This window comes from Eumetopias jubatus, unplaced genomic scaffold (assembly GCF_037043125.1).
Source record: "Eumetopias jubatus isolate StellerSeaLion01/CBP00866 unplaced genomic scaffold, mEumJub1_p1.0 scaffold_15, whole genome shotgun sequence".
Taxonomy (NCBI): Eukaryota; Metazoa; Chordata; class Mammalia; order Carnivora; family Otariidae; genus Eumetopias; species Eumetopias jubatus.
This window is the reverse complement of record NW_028274821.1, coordinates 88,422,827-88,441,921: the sequence shown is the minus strand read 5'-3', so window position 1 is coordinate 88,441,921 and position 19,095 is coordinate 88,422,827. Positions and strand designations below refer to the sequence as shown.

The 19,095-nt window shown below is 53.1% G+C and overlaps 1 pseudogene; it reads right to left on the bottom strand.

Annotated features, from left to right (window-relative positions):
• Positions 1-13,306: 13,306 nt before the first annotated feature.
• Positions 13,307-13,780, bottom strand: LOC114212824 (large ribosomal subunit protein eL27 pseudogene; annotated as a pseudogene).
• Between the last annotated feature and the right edge of the window lie 5,315 nt (positions 13,781-19,095).

Below are 19,095 nucleotides of genomic sequence, written 5' to 3'. Positions count from 1 at the left end.
CACACCACTCACACACTCACCACACACACACACACCGCTCACATTCACACCACACGCGTTCACACACACATTCACACACTCACACACTCACACCACACACACTCACGCCACTCACATTCACACCACACCCATACACTCACACACTCACACACCACTTACAAACATACACCACTCACACTCACAACACACATATTCACACACGTGCTTACACCACACACTCACACACATTCACACGCACTCACACCACTCACACATCCATACACACACACCTGACATTCACACACTTACACACCACAAATTCACACCGCACACATTCCCACCACACACATTCACACGCACTCACACCACTCACACTCTCACATACTATGTCCAAACATACACCACATATTCACACATTCACACTACTCACACTCACTCACACCACACACGCTCACTAGCAGCCTGGAAGGCAGGAGGGAGCCTCCAGCCTCAATACGGAGGCAGGTCAGAGGGAGGCCCAGCCTCTGCCTGACAGAGACAGAGGGGCCCTGGGCCCGAGTCACGGGCGGTTTTCCCTTCTCAGCGGTTCCCCACAGAGGAACCAGAGCCGACGTGCCGCCTCCGGGCACAGGGCTCCCGGGCTCCCCGCACCGTGCCCTGTCCCTAATCACCTCCAGTGGCAGCAGTGGGCACTTCTTGGTGCTTTGGGGGGGGGTCCGAGTTCATTAAACTCCCTCTTTAGAGAGAGTGGACCCAAGGCCGTGGCTGGCCTGAAGTCACAGAGCCGGGAGACGGTGGGGGCGGGATTTGCACTCCTGTCCCTTCTCACTGCCCAGCCGGTGCCCCCTCACCAATTACCGGCCACCTCTCTGCCTCATCGGGACTTAATTCAGCAGAGTGGCATTCATTCAGAGCTCCTTAAGGCTGAATTCCTGAGAGGAGGAGAGTCTCCTTCGCACCAAACGCGGGGGGACGCGGGCTTTACCGTGCACACACGAGGTTGATGGGAACCGGATAACCTGAGAGGACAAACGGCTCCCACACACTTCAGGGGGTGCATAAGCGGTCCCACAGTCAGTGCCCACCAGCAAAGGTCTCCATAAAGCAGCCCGTGCCTCTACGGTCCGGTTCACACGCTGGGGAGGCGCTGGGTGGCACCACCTGGGCCTGACTGGAGAAAGACCTGCGTGGGCTCCCGGCTGTGTGACCTGGGACCAGGTACAACCCCTCTCTGAACCTCAATTTCCCATCAAAAGCCTACATAAGAATGGCTTCCCCACAGAGCTGTTGTGATGTGTGTAAACACAGTGTGAGGCTTGGTGCCCGGTGGGTGCTCAGGAACGCACAGCTGCTTTACAATAATTAAAAAGTACATCTCGGTCTCCCCACTAATTTGCGCTGGTCTTCGCAGAAATTGAGAGTTCTGCACACAGTTCTCCCACCTGGCTCCGGGTAGGTTCCCCCGCACTCATCCGATCCATAGGTGTTTACTTGCCCCCCAGCACCTGCTTCATGTCAGGTTCTCTGCTGAGGGCTAGGCATCCAGCCGTGGCCTAGACAGACAAGATCCCTGCCCGTAGGGGCTCACGGTCTACCTGTTGAAAGTGCCTGACAAGGGGGCTAAGAGGGGCAGGAGGTGGGAGGGTTGCCAGAGAAATACAAGATGCCAAGTTAGATTTGAACTTGATATAGACAACACATTTTCAGTATAAGTATATCCCATTCAATGTTTGGGACATACTTATACTCAAAAGTTATTTCTGACTTCTTTTATTTCTGACTAAGTGTACTACACTTTTTTACTTGCAAAATCTGGCAACCTTGCAAAGCCGATCTTCCAGCATTTAGCAGCTCCTGAGCACCTTCTACAGAAGTCCCCCTCCCAAATGACCGGAATTGTGGGCTTTGGGATAAAGAGAGGGACGAGCCCACAAGATAAGCACAGAGTGTGGTCTGGGAGGCCCCTCAACAAAGTGACCTTTGAGCTTAAGACCCGAAGCATGGAGAGGAAGAGAAAAGAATTCACATCCTAGGAAGAGGAGTCGGAGTCGGAGGCATGGGTGAGCCACGGCCGTGAGCCACCAGCTTGGAGGACAGAGCAGGGGCTTGGAGGGGAAGAAATGGCACGCTCCATGGGGGAGGCAGAATGGAACCAGACAGTGGGTAGCTGGACAGAGAGGAGGGTACCGAAGGGCCCCAATTTGTGAAGGAGATGGTCTCCCCTCCCTGGTCACCCCAGCGGGAGGTCCCTGAAGGGCTCCATCAGTGACAAGGGCCTTTGGCACACCACAGAATGTTCAGTGGAAAGTACAAGATACAAAACAGACAGCGGCTGTGGTGTCGCAGGGCTTGACCTAGACCAGCTGACCTAGGGTATAGTAGGCGCTCAGTAAGCGTGGGGTCAATTGAATCATAGTTTTCCTATATGCAGACAAACTCAGGTGAGTAGAGGCATCTGCAAGGCTTTTCATTCCGTTTTGAGAGTATTTTATGGAATTAATGAATGAATGAATACATTGAACGGACGTAAGGTTAATAGAACTCCATCCAGAAACCACTGGTCCCAGACTTAGAAGGTAATAAAACAAGACAAAAAGCCAGAACCTGCCTCCTGGTCCCCAGTGGGGGCCATTGCTCTGGAGTCCGTGATAATTAGTGCCTTTGTGAGTTCTTGCTCTCTCCTCAACCTGCTAGCGCTGCGAAGCCTCCTGCCAAGCTCAGCAGGAGTGATCGCCTCCCCGGCTTCCAACACTCCAGCCCTCCCCATGTTCTCAGCCCGCTGGGCCTGCAGAAGGTGTAAACTCCTGGCTCACTAAGAAGGGGGGTGGCTGAGGCAGGGGGCATCCCGCATGTCCTGGAGGTCTCGGCGCACCACTGTCCTCCTCTGTGTCCTTGGGCAAGTGTTTTCACCTCTCTGAGCCTCCGTGCCCGCCCCCCCGCCCCCCGCCGTGAAGCAGGGATGGATGACGGTGATGTCACCGTTCACTGATGCACATGGGTTTGGGGAGAACCAGTTCCAGGCTGGGCACTACACCAGGGGTGAAGCTACAGAGCAAGGTCTTGGAACTCCTGGCTCCTGTTCGCCCGTGAACATCGGACACCAAACGAGGAAGGGCACAGCCTACAAGGTGACCATGTGGGTGGTCTGGGGAGGGCCTTGGGACAGGCTGGCCTTGGAGCTTAGACCTGGAGCCTGGGAGGGAAGAGAAAAGGCAGGATCCCTCCCTTGCAGGCTGCTGTGCAGAGGGTTCCTGGCACCCAGCTCCCCACCGGAAGAGCCAACTGTCGTGTTTAAAGGGCCCCTCCGGACCCCTCCAGCTTTTTAAGCACTTTATTATTAACAGTAACACATGGCTAATGTTTACGGAGCGCTTCCTATGGGTCAGCCTCTGTGCTTTGAGGGGCGAGCGTGCGCAGACCACACAGCGAGACGGTGGGGACACGTGCCAGGGCAGCGCGCAGCATGAAGCGGGCACACCCCGTGCGGTGCTGGTGCATCCGGGGCCGCTCCTGAACAGAGCCGGCGGGGCAGGGGGAAGCACAGTCTGGAGCCCAGGACAGCCGGGGGCCCTTCCCACCGCCTCCCCACCCCATCAGACCACCGAAGCCCCCGCAGATACCAGGCCTCACCCTCCCCTTTACGAAGGAGAAGCTGAGGTGCCCCCGGAGACTCAGGTCTCCCACCTCCTACTCCGGTGCTCTTCCCAAGCACCCAGGCCATTGGTCAGGCCGCCCCTGCCCAGCAAAGCCTTCCACAGCCAGGCCCAGGATGGTGGTGCGGTGTATATGTGTGGGTGTGGGGCAGGAGAGGGGCCCAAAGCTCTGCTCTGAGGCCCGAAGCAGGGCCTGGGTGCTCGGAGCCCCTCTGGGCCCACCCGGGAGTGCCTGGCCAGTGGGAGCTGACGCTAAGCACGGTGGCCTCTCCCTCCATGCCCCACCCCCACCCCAAGGTGTCCCGTTCAAAGCCATGTGTACCCCGGGGGCAGCGGTAGGAGGGGGCCGCTGGGTCAAAGGGTGCCCCTGCAAAATGCAGTCGTGGGTGGACATCAGATCCAGTGAAGGCGGGATCCCCGGGTTTCAGGCTCCCTCCAGTGACCTGGAGTGACTGCCCCTTCTAGCGCGCACACACACTGCCCAGACTCCTGGGCCTCTTTCTGTCCCCCAGTCCCTCCCCACCACACACTCCCATTTCTCCACACCCTCCCCCTTCCGAATGACCAGGATGACATAACCAGAAGCGCCCCCACAGCTGCTAGACCCCTGGCCGGGTGAGGTGAAGTTAGGCCTGCTCCTGGGCTTGCTGGCTGCGTGACCTTGAGCAGGTCACTTGCCCTCTCTGAGCCTCTGCTTCCTCGCCTATAAAATGGGGGTCACATCAGCCCCCGCCTTATAGGACTCTGGTGGGGGGAGGGTCCCAGAAGATGGACTCAGCATGGACCCAGAACGGAGTGCCTACATTCACTTGAGCACCACCCTGTGCCAGGCCCCTCTCTGGGCACTGCAAGGGCAAATGGGTATTTTCATGGCATGCCATGAAAATACCCGTTTGCTTAGGTCCTGTTTCCTTCCTCCAGGGGCTGAGGTGGCTCCCAAGGATGAGGAAGACGTGGCCTCTGCCACCGTCTATCTGCCTGTCTATGTACATCAGCAGTTCTCAAAGAGTGTCCCACAGCCAGCAGCATGAACACTGCCCTGGCTCACACTGCCCATGAACCAGAAACTCTGTGTGACCCACGGTCTGTTTTAACAAGGCCCCCGGGTGATAGGTGCACACTCGGGTTTGAGAAGCACCGGTCGTAGACCACGAGATCCTGGGGGGTAACCCCTCTTGCCCCCCAACCCTCACCCCAACTCTGAGCCCAGTCCCACCAGTACCATGCTCCCCTAAATCCAGCCTCTCATCAGCTAGTCAACAGTCTGGGGACCCAGGTCCCTCAAAGCATGGCCCTCAGAGCAGCCGCACCAGAACCACTGGGAGCTTGACAAAACGCAAGCCCAGGTCCCACCTGAAACCAGAGTGTGACTGTCTAAGGGGGCCCAGGAGTTTGCCTTTGACCACATCCCTGCCTGATCCTAAGGCAGCCAGCAGTCCAAGAACGGTGTAGAAAGAAGATGGGGGTGCACCTTGGTGGTGCAGTTGGTTGAGCGTTCGATTCTTCTGTGTGGCTCAGGTCATGATCTCAGGGTCACGGGCTCGGGCCCCACGCTGGGCTCCGTGCTGGGCGTGGAGTCTGCTTAAGATTCTCCCTCTCCCTCGGCCCCTCCCCTGTGCACTCTCTCTCTAAAATAAATCTTTAAAATAAATACATAAATCTTTTTAGAAGAAGGAGGAGGAGGAGGAGAAGGGGAAGAATAGCAGAGAAAGCCAAGCCCTGAGGCGAGGTGGATGGGCAGGGAAACCAGGCTCTCCAGGAGTGCATGAAGGGTCCCGGGTGCTTCCCAGACTCACCACAAACAAGACCCATAACAAGAGGGGTCTGGGAGCCCCACACCGGGCAGCGCGTCGGTGGGTGGGCACCATTTGTGGGGCCAAGGATGAAATTTTGTGGGGAAAAAAAAAATACCATTCCCTGTTCTTTTTTTTTTTTTTAAGATTTTATTTATTTATTTGACAGAGAGAGACACAGCGAGAGAGGGAACACAAGCAGGGGGAGTGGGAGAGGGAGAAGCAGGCTTCCCGCTGAGCAGGGAGCCCGATGCGGGGCTCGATCCCAGGACCCTGGGATCATGACCTGAGCCGAAGACAGACGCCCAACGACTGAGCCCCCCGGGCACCGCACCATTCCCTGTTCTAACCCCGACGGAACCTAGGAAAGATGGGGCAGGAGCCCAGGGCAGCTGTGAGCGGGGAAGCTGAAGCCCCGAGACCCAAGCCCAGTCGGCCCCTCCCCATACCCATCCCGCAATTCCAAATACCTTTCCTTCCACCAGTGGCGCATTGGTGGGCTTCAAAGTCCCCAGGCCTCGAGACTGCCAGGGGGCAGGTGGTGGCACGTGGCAAGCAGCTCCTGAGACCCTTTGGCTGGAGGGTGGAGTGGCCCAGCAGAGAGAAGAAAGGCAACAGCCGGCCGTGCCCTGGGCCTGCAGCAGGGTGGGGAGCCTGGCCTATCCCAGTGACTGCTGACCGTGAGCCCACCCCAGTGCCCCCAAGCCCGCCCCGTACCTAGGTCCTCCCAGGTTGGGACGGGCACAGAGCGAGGACACCAGGAGAAGCCCAGCCTGATCCATGTCCTGCCAAGGAGGCTGCCCGAGGCGCACCAAGAGAATCGTGGGCTGGGGAGCTGGGGGTGGGGGCACAGGGGGAGGTGTGTGCTACAAGGAAGGAAGCCCGCAGAAGGAAAAGTCTGTAATAATGTGGCCCTGGGGGCTTCCTGATAGGAGCTAGGACTTTGGGGGGGAAAGCTACCTCAAAAGCCAACTCGCACTTGGAGACTTCTGCCTCCGTCTTGGGTTCCATTATGGACAGCAGATCATGGACAGGTGTGACAGGGGAGGGAGGGGGCCGAAGAAGAGCAGACAGGGCCCAAATCTCTCCCTGCCAAACATGTTACCACCTATACTTCCCTTTTCCATCAGAGCAAACCTCACAAAAAGAAATATCAAATCCTGAATCACAAAAGAGCAAAACCATCCATGGGTCTATCTGGCACCTGGTCTCGACCCAGCCTCTCAGGCACCAACTTCACCACATTTTACCATCTGTATTTTACCCATTTTATTATTTGCTTAATATTTTTCTTTAAAAGAATTCGTAATTTTTACTTAAATCGATGTATCTAGCAGGGAACTGTATATGACCACTGCATGTGGAAAACTGAGATCACAGTGCCATAAATAGAAGATAAAAGTAAAAATAAATTACAATGAAAATAAAACAATGTTATTAAATTCTATCTGGCTTATTGCTGCGTGCCAACAGCTTTGTTATAGAAGGGTTGGGGAGTGTGAGCTTCTCCGGAAAACCAGATGGGCCAAGAGAATGGAGAAGGGGATCACCCTCGTGTGGTGTGAATCTGTGTGGCTTCTTGAAATCTTCCCTCTCCTAGGTTCACCAGGGCTGCCCACCGTGCACTTGGGAAATCACAACCAGCAGGTGACACCCCGAGGCCACTGAACCAGGGGACGGGGCTCCCTGCAAGGTAGGGACCTCATCTCATTTAATGCTGACAGGTTTTCTTACCTCTGGCGCGAGGCAAGCACCGCGATGGTCCCGTTACAGGTGAGGGCACCTGAGCCCCGGGGAGGAGGGGGGGGGTCGGTCTAGCCCATGGCCTCCTACCGAAGTGTGCAGACCACAGCCTTCTGCCCTCGGCTCCCTGCATGGCCAAATCTGTTTGCTACAAATGCTCTGCATTTTTCCTGGTGCTCCTTGTTCAAACCCCCTCACCGAGAGGTCCCCTCTTCCAGCCCACAGTGGCATCTCCCTGATCGTCATGGTGTCTGCAAGGTTACTGTGCCATTCGGGACCCAGAACTCTGCAAGCAGAATCCTCTGACCACCGCCCCCCAAATGCAGCCTAGAGCTTTGGCCAGAGATGGAGGGGAAGGAGGCCACACCCCAAATCCTCACAAACCACCCCCTTGATCTCCAGCTGAAGCAGGTAAGTTGGATCAAAATTATCCCATATGCTAACAATTTCCTCTATGAGAAATGCAATTATAAGTCACAAAAAGGAATGTGTGAATTAAAATGGGCCATGGTGAAGAAGGCGGGGAGAAACCCAGCGGTCCCCAAACAATCCTCTGGGCGGGAGGCCAGCAAGGATGGAGGTGATGTTTCAGCCTCGAAAGGACTAGCAGCTTTTTGTCACATCGACACGAAACTGCAGTGGAGGCAGGCTGGTAGCCTGTCACAGGCAGTAAGTCTCACCTCTAACATCCCTTACTCCGGCCCCTGTCAGGACAGCCGCCTGGACGCTCTGATCAGGCCCAGGACACTTGGAGACGCCAGAGCCCCTCCATAAAGTGTGATGAGCCCTGCGTGGGGAGAAGGTGACACGGGGAGGTCTCCAAGTCCTGCTGGGCTGGGGGCTCTCAATCTCAGCCCACGGGGGTGGGGTGTCTGATCTTAGATCCAATCTGCAGAATGATTTCGGAGGTGAGCTCAGTCCTTTGCAGCCCAGAACGGGTGACTCTGGAAGTGAGGGTCTGTCCAGGGGCTGTGGGCAGACCTGTGCATGCATGCAGACCCTTTCCCACATACATGTGCACCTCACAAACACTAAGTCCCAGAATCTACCCCCCCCACGGCCACCACCCCCACCCCCCGGTCCTCAGAGCCTCTCTGCTCTGGTCAGGGAGCAGGAAAAGCAGGAGGGCCCATGGTTGGCAGGGGCAGCCCCCAGGCACCCCACCCCACCCCTCAGGTCAACCTGAGGTAGGGCCACCTTGACTCCTCTAGGTCTTCACCCCAAGGTCATATCCAAGCGAGCGAAACACGAATCCCTCCCCCAAAAAAGGGCTCCCTAAGGCAGAATGCATGAAAAGCAAAGGCAAGCTCCATGGACAGATGGAAATTGGAAAGCATTTTTCTAAAATATCTAAGTGCTCGGATGCTGTCAAGGAGAAGGGGATGGGGGGCTGGGCAGAGCAGTGGTTTGAGTGAGACCGGGACCTGGGTTCGAATCTCATCTTCACCCTGTGCCAGCTGTGTGACTGAGCAAGTGACTTCCTCTCTGAGCCTCCGTTTCCTCCTCTGCAGATAGGCGTGACAATAGCACCAGCCAAACGCAGGTTTTCTGTGAATTTCCATACATTCGTATGGAAAGCGCATGATGCTTGAGACATATAAAGTTTGCCTAGGTGACAGCAATTATCAGTACTGAATGTCACATACAGACAAATATTGGCAAGCGTTAAACGTATAAGAAAATTTTAAGTAAAGAAACTTAAAACTGAGAATTTCTGTGCATTTATTCAATTCAGTCTGCAGATTGGAACAGATCCCTGCAGTTCTATTTCTGTTCAGCTCCTGGTGCAATGTCGTGTCAGAAGTGAGAAGCAGGGCTTGCGGCTATCTGGGGGAAGCACGTGCTGAATGGGCGCCGGAGTCCTGCCCACCGGCTGGAGTTTGAATCCTGGTACCTCAACTCCCTAACTGGGGCAGGCGGCCACCCCTTCCTCAAAGCAGGGGCGAGGAGCCCGAGGACCTACTCGGGGCCTCCGGCTCCCCCTGCCAATCTCGGCTTTGGGTCGCGCGGTTGGTTAGAGGAGGGGCGTGGCCACAACGGGGCGTGGCCCTGGCTCTCCCGGCCACGCCCACCGGCGAGGGAGGGGCGGCGTGACTAGGACGGCATGAGGAGAGTCACAAGGATCTGGGGGCACCACAAAACCTTTGTCCCCGAAGCACCCCCTTTGCTGAGCAGAGTTGGCAACCGGAAGGAACAGCTCTTGAGGCTGCACATCTGGCCAAGGGCACGGGGCAGGGGGCCAGGGGCAGGACCCAGGGCAGGCAGGGACGGGAGGAGGCTGGGGGGCTCCGGTGCAATGTGGCACCTCCAAGGGAGGATGTGGTCACTCTCATCAGATTTGTACCGGTGGGTGGCCTGGGTGCGGGTCACCCTTTGAGGGGAGACACGAGGCTGCCCTGCCGTCACGGGGCTCAAAAGGGGTCCACCAGGTGAGGGAGAGGCGGGATCAGGTCGGGCCTGGTGGGCCACAGCCAGGATTTTGGATCTTACTCTCCCTGCGATGAGAAGCCACCAGAGGATTCCCAGCTGGCAAGAGATGAGATTTCACTTGCATTTTGAAAGGACGGTTTGCTCTTCAGGATGGAGAACGGACCGAAGGGGAACAGGGTGTCTCAGGGAGACAGTCAGTTAATACAGAGGAGCGGAATGGTGCTGGCCGGCACGTCCCGGGAGACCTGGAGAAGGGGCCAGGTTCCTGGTGTGTTTCCAGAGTTAGAGCGGACCAGATTGGTGGATCTGGAAAGATAACCCCAAGAGTTTTGTGTGTGTGTGTGTGTTTTTAAGATTTTATTTATTTATCTGACAGAGAGAGAGAGAGAGCACAAGCAGGGGAAGCAACAGGCAGAGGGAGAGGGAGAAGCAGGCTCCCTGCTGAACAGAGAGCCCAATGCGGGGCTCGATCCCAGGACCCTGGGGTCATGACCTGAGCTGAAGGCCGCCGCTTAACGGACTGAACCACCCAGGCGTCCCAACCCCAGGCGTTTTGACCTGAGAAAATGAAAACACGGGGTTTCCATTTACTGCTAGAAGAGCACGTTTGGGGAAGCAGGTGGAGGAGACAAGGTTTGGGACAGGTTAACTGTGAGGAGCCATGAGCCATCCCTTGGGAGGTGTTGGGGAAACCTGGAGTTCGGGGGAGGGGACAGGCTTCCCTGAGGCAGGGGGAGGCAGGGGGTGTCCCCGCAAAGCTGGCTCTCAGCCCCATGAAACGAAGAGACCATCCAGGGGGAGGGCGACACACGGGAGAAACCGAGCAGTCGGCGCTGGCCGCAGCGAGCTGTGCTTGGGTGGAGTGGCCAGAGCGAAAACCTGACTGCAGCGGGCTCAGGAGATCACGGGAGGGAAGCGTGGAGAGAGATCATTTCAATGACACTTGCCAGGAAGCACGGCTGGAAGGGGGTCAGATAAATGGGGCAGAAGCTGGAGGGGACGGTAGGGTCAAGGGGTGGCTTTATGAAATATGGGAGACATTCCTGCGTATTTGTTGCATGTTGATGGTGACAACCCAGGTAAGGAATGGGCTGCCGATGATGCGGGAGAGATGCAAACGGGGCAAAGTGGTAGAGACACTCTGAGAAGGTGCACAGGGGCCCCTGAGCAGGAGCGGGACAGCTGATCCACTGATGGCCGTGAGGGCAGGAAGGCCAGTGGGTGGGTCCAGCAGGGAGGATGGTGAAGGTAGGGCTGGTGTTAGCCAGCCCCATTACTAGCTGATTGCTAGTGGTTTTTTTTTTTTTCCCCAGAAATAAGAAGCAACAATGGTCTGAAAGATTCCCTTGAGGCCGAGGTCATGAGGTGAAGCCCATGGTCACGCTGGGCGGCTCCTCTGCTTGGGCGCTGGAGCACGGGAGGTAGCATGCTGCGCTCAGCCAGGACAGAGAATGGGAGGAAAGAAGGGCCGGGGGCCGAGGAGGGTGTAGAGATTAGACTGCGACCCGGCAGCGAGGGGAGGAGGTGGGGGAGGGAAAGGACAAGGAAAGAGGGGTCAGGGATCTCAGGGGGCAAAGAGTCATGGGTGTCAAGGTTGCAGAGGGAGTGTGCAAAAAGACAGGAGGTGGGAGAATGGGAGGCTAGAGATGGAAGTTACCCGGACTGGGGAATCTGGGGCAAAGCCAAGATCCAGCTGTGGCTGTTTGGGCGGGAGCGGGGGCTCTGCCTGCTCAGTGGTGGGGATTGGGGTGGGGGAGGTGGGGATGTTCCTGGGGGCCTGGCTCAGGCAGCAAGCCAGAGGCTGCCTGGGGCCTCTGTAAAGACCATCCTCGGTCTGGCTGAGCAAGGACATCCCTAGATGGTGACTTCTGGCAAAGACAGTCTTCAAAGGCTCTTTTTTTTTTTTTTTTAATAAAAAACATAACACATAATTTACCATCTTAACCTTCTTACTTGTTTATTTATTTATTTAATAACTGGAAGTTTGTGCCTCTTAAGCCTCCTTCTTAACCATTTTTAAGTGTACGGCTCAGCAGCAGAGTCCACTCACAATGTTGTGAACCAATCTCTAGAACTCCACTCATCTTCCCCAAATGAGTCTCTGTACCTATTACACACTAACTCCCCACTCCCCCCTCCCCCAGCCCCTGGCACACCCCCCCCTTCTACTTTCTGTGTCTATGAACTTAACGACTCTAGGGGCCGCATCTAAGTGGAATCATACGGTATTTGTCTTTTTGTGTCTGGCTTATTTCACTCAGTGTGATGTCCTCTGGGTTCAGCCACGTTGTAGCAGGTGTCAGGATTCCCTTGCTTTCCGAGGCTGGAATAATACTCCATGTGCGTGGCACATTTTGTCTCTCCATCCGTGGATGGCCACTTGGGTTGTTTCCACCTTTTGGCAATTGTGGATAATGCTGCTGGGAACATGGGTGCCCACACATCTCTTCAAGACCCTGCTTTGAATTCTTTTGGCTATGTTCCCAGAAGTAGGATTCCTGGGTCCTGTGGCAACCCTCTGTTTCACTTTCTGAGGAGCCGCCATACTGTTGCCACAGCAGCTGGGCCATCTTACTTTCTCACCGGCGGCGCGCAAGGGTTCCCCTTCCTCTACATGCCTGCCAACACTTGCTAGCCATCCGTCGTCCCAGTTTGTTGAGAAACATTGTCTCATTTGGTGAGGTAAGGGCATCCCAGGTGGAAAGGGACAAGGAGCCTGGCAGCTGGCGGGCTGGGGGCAGAAAACGGCAAGTGACACGTCTGGCTGAAGCACAGGAGTGTGGTCAGAGGCGAGGCTAGAAATGCGGCTGGGGGAGGCCAACCTTGGAGACCCTCCAGTGCCCAGGGAGGGGCCTGGATGTCACTTGACGAGTAGCCCCTGCAGGGCTCTGAGCAGGATGTGAAGGGACCACAGACAAGAACACTGATGAATCCGAGGGTAAGGGGACAGGGTGGCCGGAGGGGAAGAAATAGGAGGTTGGGAAGCCATGAAAGAGATTCTTAGAACAGCCTAGAAACGCTCTGACTGCCATGAAGTCTCACAGGGGCTCAGCCCCAAGTCAAGCGAGCCCTTTGCTGTCATCTTGGCATACCTGGTCAGGTGGGTATGTGGTCGCCCCAGTTTACAGATGAGGAGACTGAGGCTCTGAGAGCATAAGTAACTTGCCCAAGGTCTCAAAGTCAGTAAGTGGTAGAGCTGTGACTCAAACTCCAATCTGTTTCTCATAATTCCACAAGGATTTATTGAGCACCTACTGTGTACCAGGCCCATGCTTTTAACAGCTACTCAGCACTGGCTCAAACAGTGGCCAACCTCCAAGATGCTCTAAGACGAGACACGAGAAGGTAACTCACCAGGGGGTGGAGAACGTGGAGACAATTGGAAATTGGAAAAATTGGCTAACCCACACAGGCTATATTAGCACACACACGTGCACTCACCCATCGCAGAATCTGCCAGGCCCTGGAGGGTTTGTGGCCAAAAGAAGAAAGGAGGGGGAGTCCTAGAAAATTACAGACCATCCCCAGGCTCCCCTCCCCAACAGATGAGTGGATCATCACCTAGTAAAGGGGGTTTCACAAAGAGCAGAGTTTGGGAAGGCTCCAATCACAGGCAACTGTGATTTTTATAGGCAAGTCCATACGTTCAACCCAATACAAAATGATGCTGCATCACTTACCCGGGCTTTCTTCTTTTCTTTCTTTTCTTTTTTGGTATTTTTAATGACTGAAACCAAACAAATCTAAAACCGCAGCTTCTGGAAGAACCGCTTGTTCTTGCCGGTCTTGTACCTCTCCTCGAACTTGACCTTAGCCTCTCATCGGGCCTTTCGTTTAAGAGCACGGTCTCTGAAGACATCCTTGTTGACAACAGTCTTGTCCAAGGGGATAGCCACAGAGTACCTTGTGGGCATGAGGTGATTGTAATTATAAACTTTCACAAAAGACCTGATCTTTGACCTCTTGGCGATTTTCTTCTTGCCCAGGGCAGCTGTCACTTTGCGTGGATAGCGGTCAATTCCAGCCACCAGAGCATGGCTGTAGGGACGGTCTGAGGTGCCATCATCAATGTTCTTCACAATGACCGCTTTGCGTCCGGAGTAGCGTCCGGCCAGGACCAGCACCACCTTCCCGGGTTTCGTGAACTTGCCCATCTCGACACCAGCCACTCGAGCCTACAGCAGAAAGCCCGGGCTTTCAATCCTTCATTCAACATTTAATGAGTTCCCACCAACGAAGTGCCAACAGAGGGGACACAGAGAGGAGCAATACAGGTGTGGCTTCTGTCCTCATGGACCTGTGGCCGCTGACGGTCACAGGTGTGATACACAGTCACCGGAGCACTGGGTGTAGGCAGGGCTTACTGGCAGCCTGTCACGGGTGGGGGGAGATAAGCGTCTGGGGCACCAGGGACAGCTTCCCCAACGAAGTGCTGTGAGCCAACACATGGGTAGGAATTGCCCCAGCAAGGAAGCAGGAGGAAAGAGTCCCAGCAAAAGAAAACAAGGCCCAGGGGGCATTGAGGGAATGGACAGGGAAGTAGAACCAGGGCTCTCTGAAGGAGTAGACACGCTGGCAGATAAAGGGAGACCAGGGTTTTCATCTGTTTAGACTTTCAAAGGTCAAGACAAATAGGGCTTTAACATCAAAAACATTTTAACAGGCGTAGAATCTTTGAAACGTTTCCTGCTGTGTTCTCCCTTTTGCTAATTCAATATTTTTTCTCTCTGTCTAGCATCGCCACCACCATGAAACTTAAACCATGAGGCTTTTGCCCCATGAAAGGATGGTGGCTAACATCTGTAGCACAGAGAAGGGAAGGAAAGGGCTCTGACAGGAGGCGAGTAGTGGTAGACAGTTCGGGAGAGTGGAGGACCCTTTCAAGGCAGGAGAAGACGTAGTGGAGGAAGGCCAGACCTGAGGGTCCCGGAGCAGTAGAACGATTTGTGTAGGCTAGGGGATGTGAGGACATCCAAGAGGGTGCCTGTGCTCCCCAGGATGTGTCCATGTTGGGCCTGACACTGCACCCCACATGGCAAGGCTGCTGCAGAGTGGAAATGGCTAAGGGTCCCCAGGCAGATGGGACTGAGGACAATCTCACAGAGACCCTCGCTGCAGCTGACTGGAGGCAGCGCCCAGGAGCCGAAAGGATCCAGGGGTGGCATTATGGATTGAATTATATCCCCCCAAAAAGACATGTTGAAGTCCTAACCACCCCATCCATGTGTATGTGACCTTATTTGGAAATAGTGTCTTCGAAGATGTGATCAAGTTAAGGTGAGGTCATTAGCGTGGGCCCTAATCCCATACGTCTGGTGTCCTTATACAAAGAGGAGAGGACGCAGGCTGAGGCTGGAATGATACATCTACAAGCCTGGGGCCATCAGAACCTGGCAGAGGCAAGGAAGGAACCTCCCCCAGGGTCTTCAGAGGAAGCATGGCGCTGGCAACACCTTGATCTCAGACTTCTAAACTCCAGAACTGTAACAAATTTCTGTTGGCTTAACCACCCGACTTGGGGCACTGGGTTACAGCAGGCATAGCAAACCAACACAGAGGAGAAGAGGCTTGACTCTGAGATGAGAAGTTCAGCTCAAAACAAAGTCCACAGTCAACATCGGTGAATGCCTCCATGATGTCCAGAGACCTATGCCCACCAAACTGCCACACCTGAACAGGTACAGCGACAGCAAGTGCGACAAGACTTCCCTCCCAACCCCTTAAAGCCACATAAGCTTCTCCACGAAGCCAGGCACCACCTGCAAAAGGAAACAGGAGAGAGACACCCTGTATGCAGAGGAACCCGCCTTACAAGGTGTTGGGTCTTGAACTGACCAGATATTTGCTGACTTTCAGTTTTGTGGCCCCTGCCTCCTCCACCACCACAACATCAGAAGGAAAGGGGGCACAGGGCGCAATGAGATCCCTTATAGAAAATCCAGGTTTTTCGCACAATGTACATTTCATCCCACTGCACTCATTTTTACAAATGGTCTCTGTGGAATTGGGGCACCTCTTTAAGCCCAGATGGAGGACAGGCTCAGAGGCAGGAAACTGAGGTGGGGTGAACTGGTGCATCTCCAGATGGGGTGACCTGATTTACCATGAGGATGTTTGCTGGAGCATGATTTACAAAAGCAAAATGTTGGAAGCAACCTATATAGCCAATCATATGGGATTGGATAAATACATAATTATAATGGGCTACCATGAAAATCTTGGTAAGATTGTTTACTAATATTGAAGAAAGTTGTGATAAATGCTAAGTAGTAGTAGTAATGATAATAATAAGTCTAAAAAGTGTACCTACAGTAGGACTCCAATGTTTATGGGATGTTACTGTACCAGGCCCACTGCTTTAACAGACAACTCCCAGAGTTCAAAGACTTAACGCAATGAAGGCCTAGTTCATCCTCATGAAACTGTCGTGAGGAGGTGGGGTCTCTACTGGGTCATTCGGGAACCCAGGCACATCCCGCCTAGTGGTCTGGCTGCCCCCTGGGTTCTTGGAGTCCTTCACTGAGTCCTTCCCACCCCTGAACAGCAAGAGAAGAAAAAGAGCATGGAGGATCAGAAGATTGAATGGGCCAGACCCAGAAGTAGGTGACACCACTTCCTCCCATATCCCATTGGTCAAACTCGGTCACGTGCCACCCTACCTGCAGGGATGGCTGGGAAATGTAGTCTAGCCGCATGCAGGAAGAGAAGCGAAATGGGATTATTTGCTGAACACATGAAATCTGTCACAATTAATAGGCATTGAAAAAACACTGCAAAGAAATCATCAGATTTTCACAGTAATTATCTCTGGGTGGTGAAATTAAAGGCGTTTAAAATTGTTTCATATTTATGTTACTTGGAATTTTTCAAATTTTCTAAAATAAACATTTAGTGCTTTTACAGAGAGGGGGGAAAAATGTGTAATTTAATAATTGACAAAATGGTCCCCAGGTTTCCTTTGGGATTTGGACAGGCTTGTTTAGCGGTCAGGCTTTAGGGTCAGACTTACAGGTTACATGATCTAAGGAACATTACATCAATCACCTTCCTAAGCCGTAAAGTCTCCATATTTGTAAAAGGGAAAATAGAAATATATGTCACATAGAGTTATTGGGAAGTTGAATGAGAACACGGGCACCTGTTATTCTTTCTGGCGCTCAGGCTTCCCTTCCCAATCCATTCACTCACCCTCTCCTAGGTTACTGTTCTCTGCCTTGTCCCCACCCCCAGACCATCAGCTGTCTCCCCTGACTCTCTCACCTGATGACCTGCCTTCTATTTCAGAGGGACAGAAACAACAAGGAGAAGATTGGGGGACTGCCACCACCACTCCTGTCCCCAGCACCTGGCCCGCTCCCACTGCCCCTTCCCGCTTCTAGAGATGCCCACTCCTGCCCTCAAGGCCATGCCCCAGCCACCCCCTCCGTGTCCGGCATCACCAGATTTCCCCTCCCTGCTGGATCCTTCTCATCCGCATACAAAGGAGCTCTAGCTGCTCTCATCTTCACAACCTCTGACTGCATGTCTCTTTCTGGCTATCACCCCATTTCTCTCCTCCCTTTTATTACAAAATTTATCAAAGGAGTTGCTTGCTCTGACTGCTTCTACCCATCCCAGTCTCCCAGAACTTACTCCAAATGGGCTTCACCCCTCCTGCCTCTCTGACATTGTTCTTCACGGTGACCTCCCGGTTGCTAACCCAATGGTCAGTCCCCACCCTCCTCTGATTTGACCTGAACCAGCCCCGGCACTGACCATCACTCTCTCCTTGATACTGATGGCACATTCTCCTGATTCCCCTCCCACCACCCCCGCTACTCCTCCCCAACCTTCTTTGCTCGTTCCTCCTCATGTCTTTGGCCTCTTTTTTTTTTTTTTAAGATTTTATTTATTTGTTTGACAGGGAGAGCAAGAGAGAGCACAAGTAGGCAGAGTGGCAGGCAGAGGGAGAGGGAGAAGCAGGCTCTCCGCTGAGCAGGAAGCCCGATGCGGGGCTCGATCCCAGGACCCCAGGATCATGACCTGAGCCGAAGGCAGCTGCTTAACCGACTGAGCCACCCAGGCGCCCCTGTCTTTGGCCTCTTAATGTTGAAATGATGACCAAGATTCAGTCCTCTGGCCCTGGTAATGGATGGAATTACATCTTCCAGAAAGATACTTGGAGGAATATTATCCAGCCTTCAAAAGGGAGAAGATTCTGACACCTGCTACAACATGGAGGAATCTGGCGGACATTATACTAAGTGAAATAATATCTTAATAAAGATATTAAAGATATTAAAAGATAAATGCTGTATGATTCCACTTGTTTGAGGAGTCAAGGTCATAGAGACAGTAGGTTGTTGGTGCCAGGGGCTGGAAAGAAGGAAAGAGTGTTAAATAGGGAGTCAGTGTTTAAGAGGTACAGATTCATTTTGCAAAATGAAAAAGTTCTGTGGATGGATGGTGGTAATGATAGCATAAAAATATGAGTGTATTTAATGCCACAGAACTGTACACTTAAAAATGGTTAGAATGGTACATTTTACATCTCATGTATTTTTCCACGATATTTTCGAAAGTTCATCCAAGACAATTTTTAATAAAATGTTTTTTGGGTTTTTAAAATTTAACTTAATTTTATTTAAATTCAATTAATTGACATATAGTATATTATTAATTTCAGAGGTAGAGTTCAGTGATTCATCAGTTGCATATAACACCCAGTCCTCATTACATCATGTGCCCTCCTTAATGTCTGTCACCCAGTTACCCTAATTCCCCTACCCCTCTTTGCTCCCACAATCCTCAGTTTATTTCCTATGGTTAAGAGTCTCTTATGGTTTGTCTCCCTCTCTGGTTTCATCTTGTTTCATTTTTCCCTCCCTTCTCCTATGCTCCTCTGTTTTGTTTCTTAAATTCCATATATGAGTGAAATCATATAATTGTCTTCCTGATTGACTTATTTCACTTAGCACAATACCCTCTAGTTCCATCCATGTTGTTGCAAATGGCAAGATTTCATTTTTTTGATGGCTGAGTAATATTCCATTGTGTGTGTGTGTGTGTGTGTGTGTGTGTGTGTGTGTGTGTGCGTGCGCGTGTATTATATCACATCTTCTTTATCCATTCATCTGTCGATGGACATCTGGGCTCTTTCCATAGTTTGGCTATTGTGGATATTCCTGCTGTAAACACTGGAGTGCACGTGCCCCTTCAGATCACTACATTTGTATCTCTGGGGTAAATACCTAGTAGTGCAATTGCTAGGTCATAGGGTAGTTCTATTTTTAACTTTCGGAGGAACCTCCATGCTGTTTTCCAAAATGGCTGCACCAGCTTGCATTCCCACCAACAGGGTAAGAGTGTTCCCGTTTCTCTGCATCCCCGCCAACATCTGTCATTTCCTGAGTGGTTAATTTTAGCCATTCTGACTGGTGTGAAGATATCTCGTTGTGGTTTTGATTTGTATTTCCCTGATGCCGAGTGATGTTGAGCATTTTTTCATGTGTCTGTTG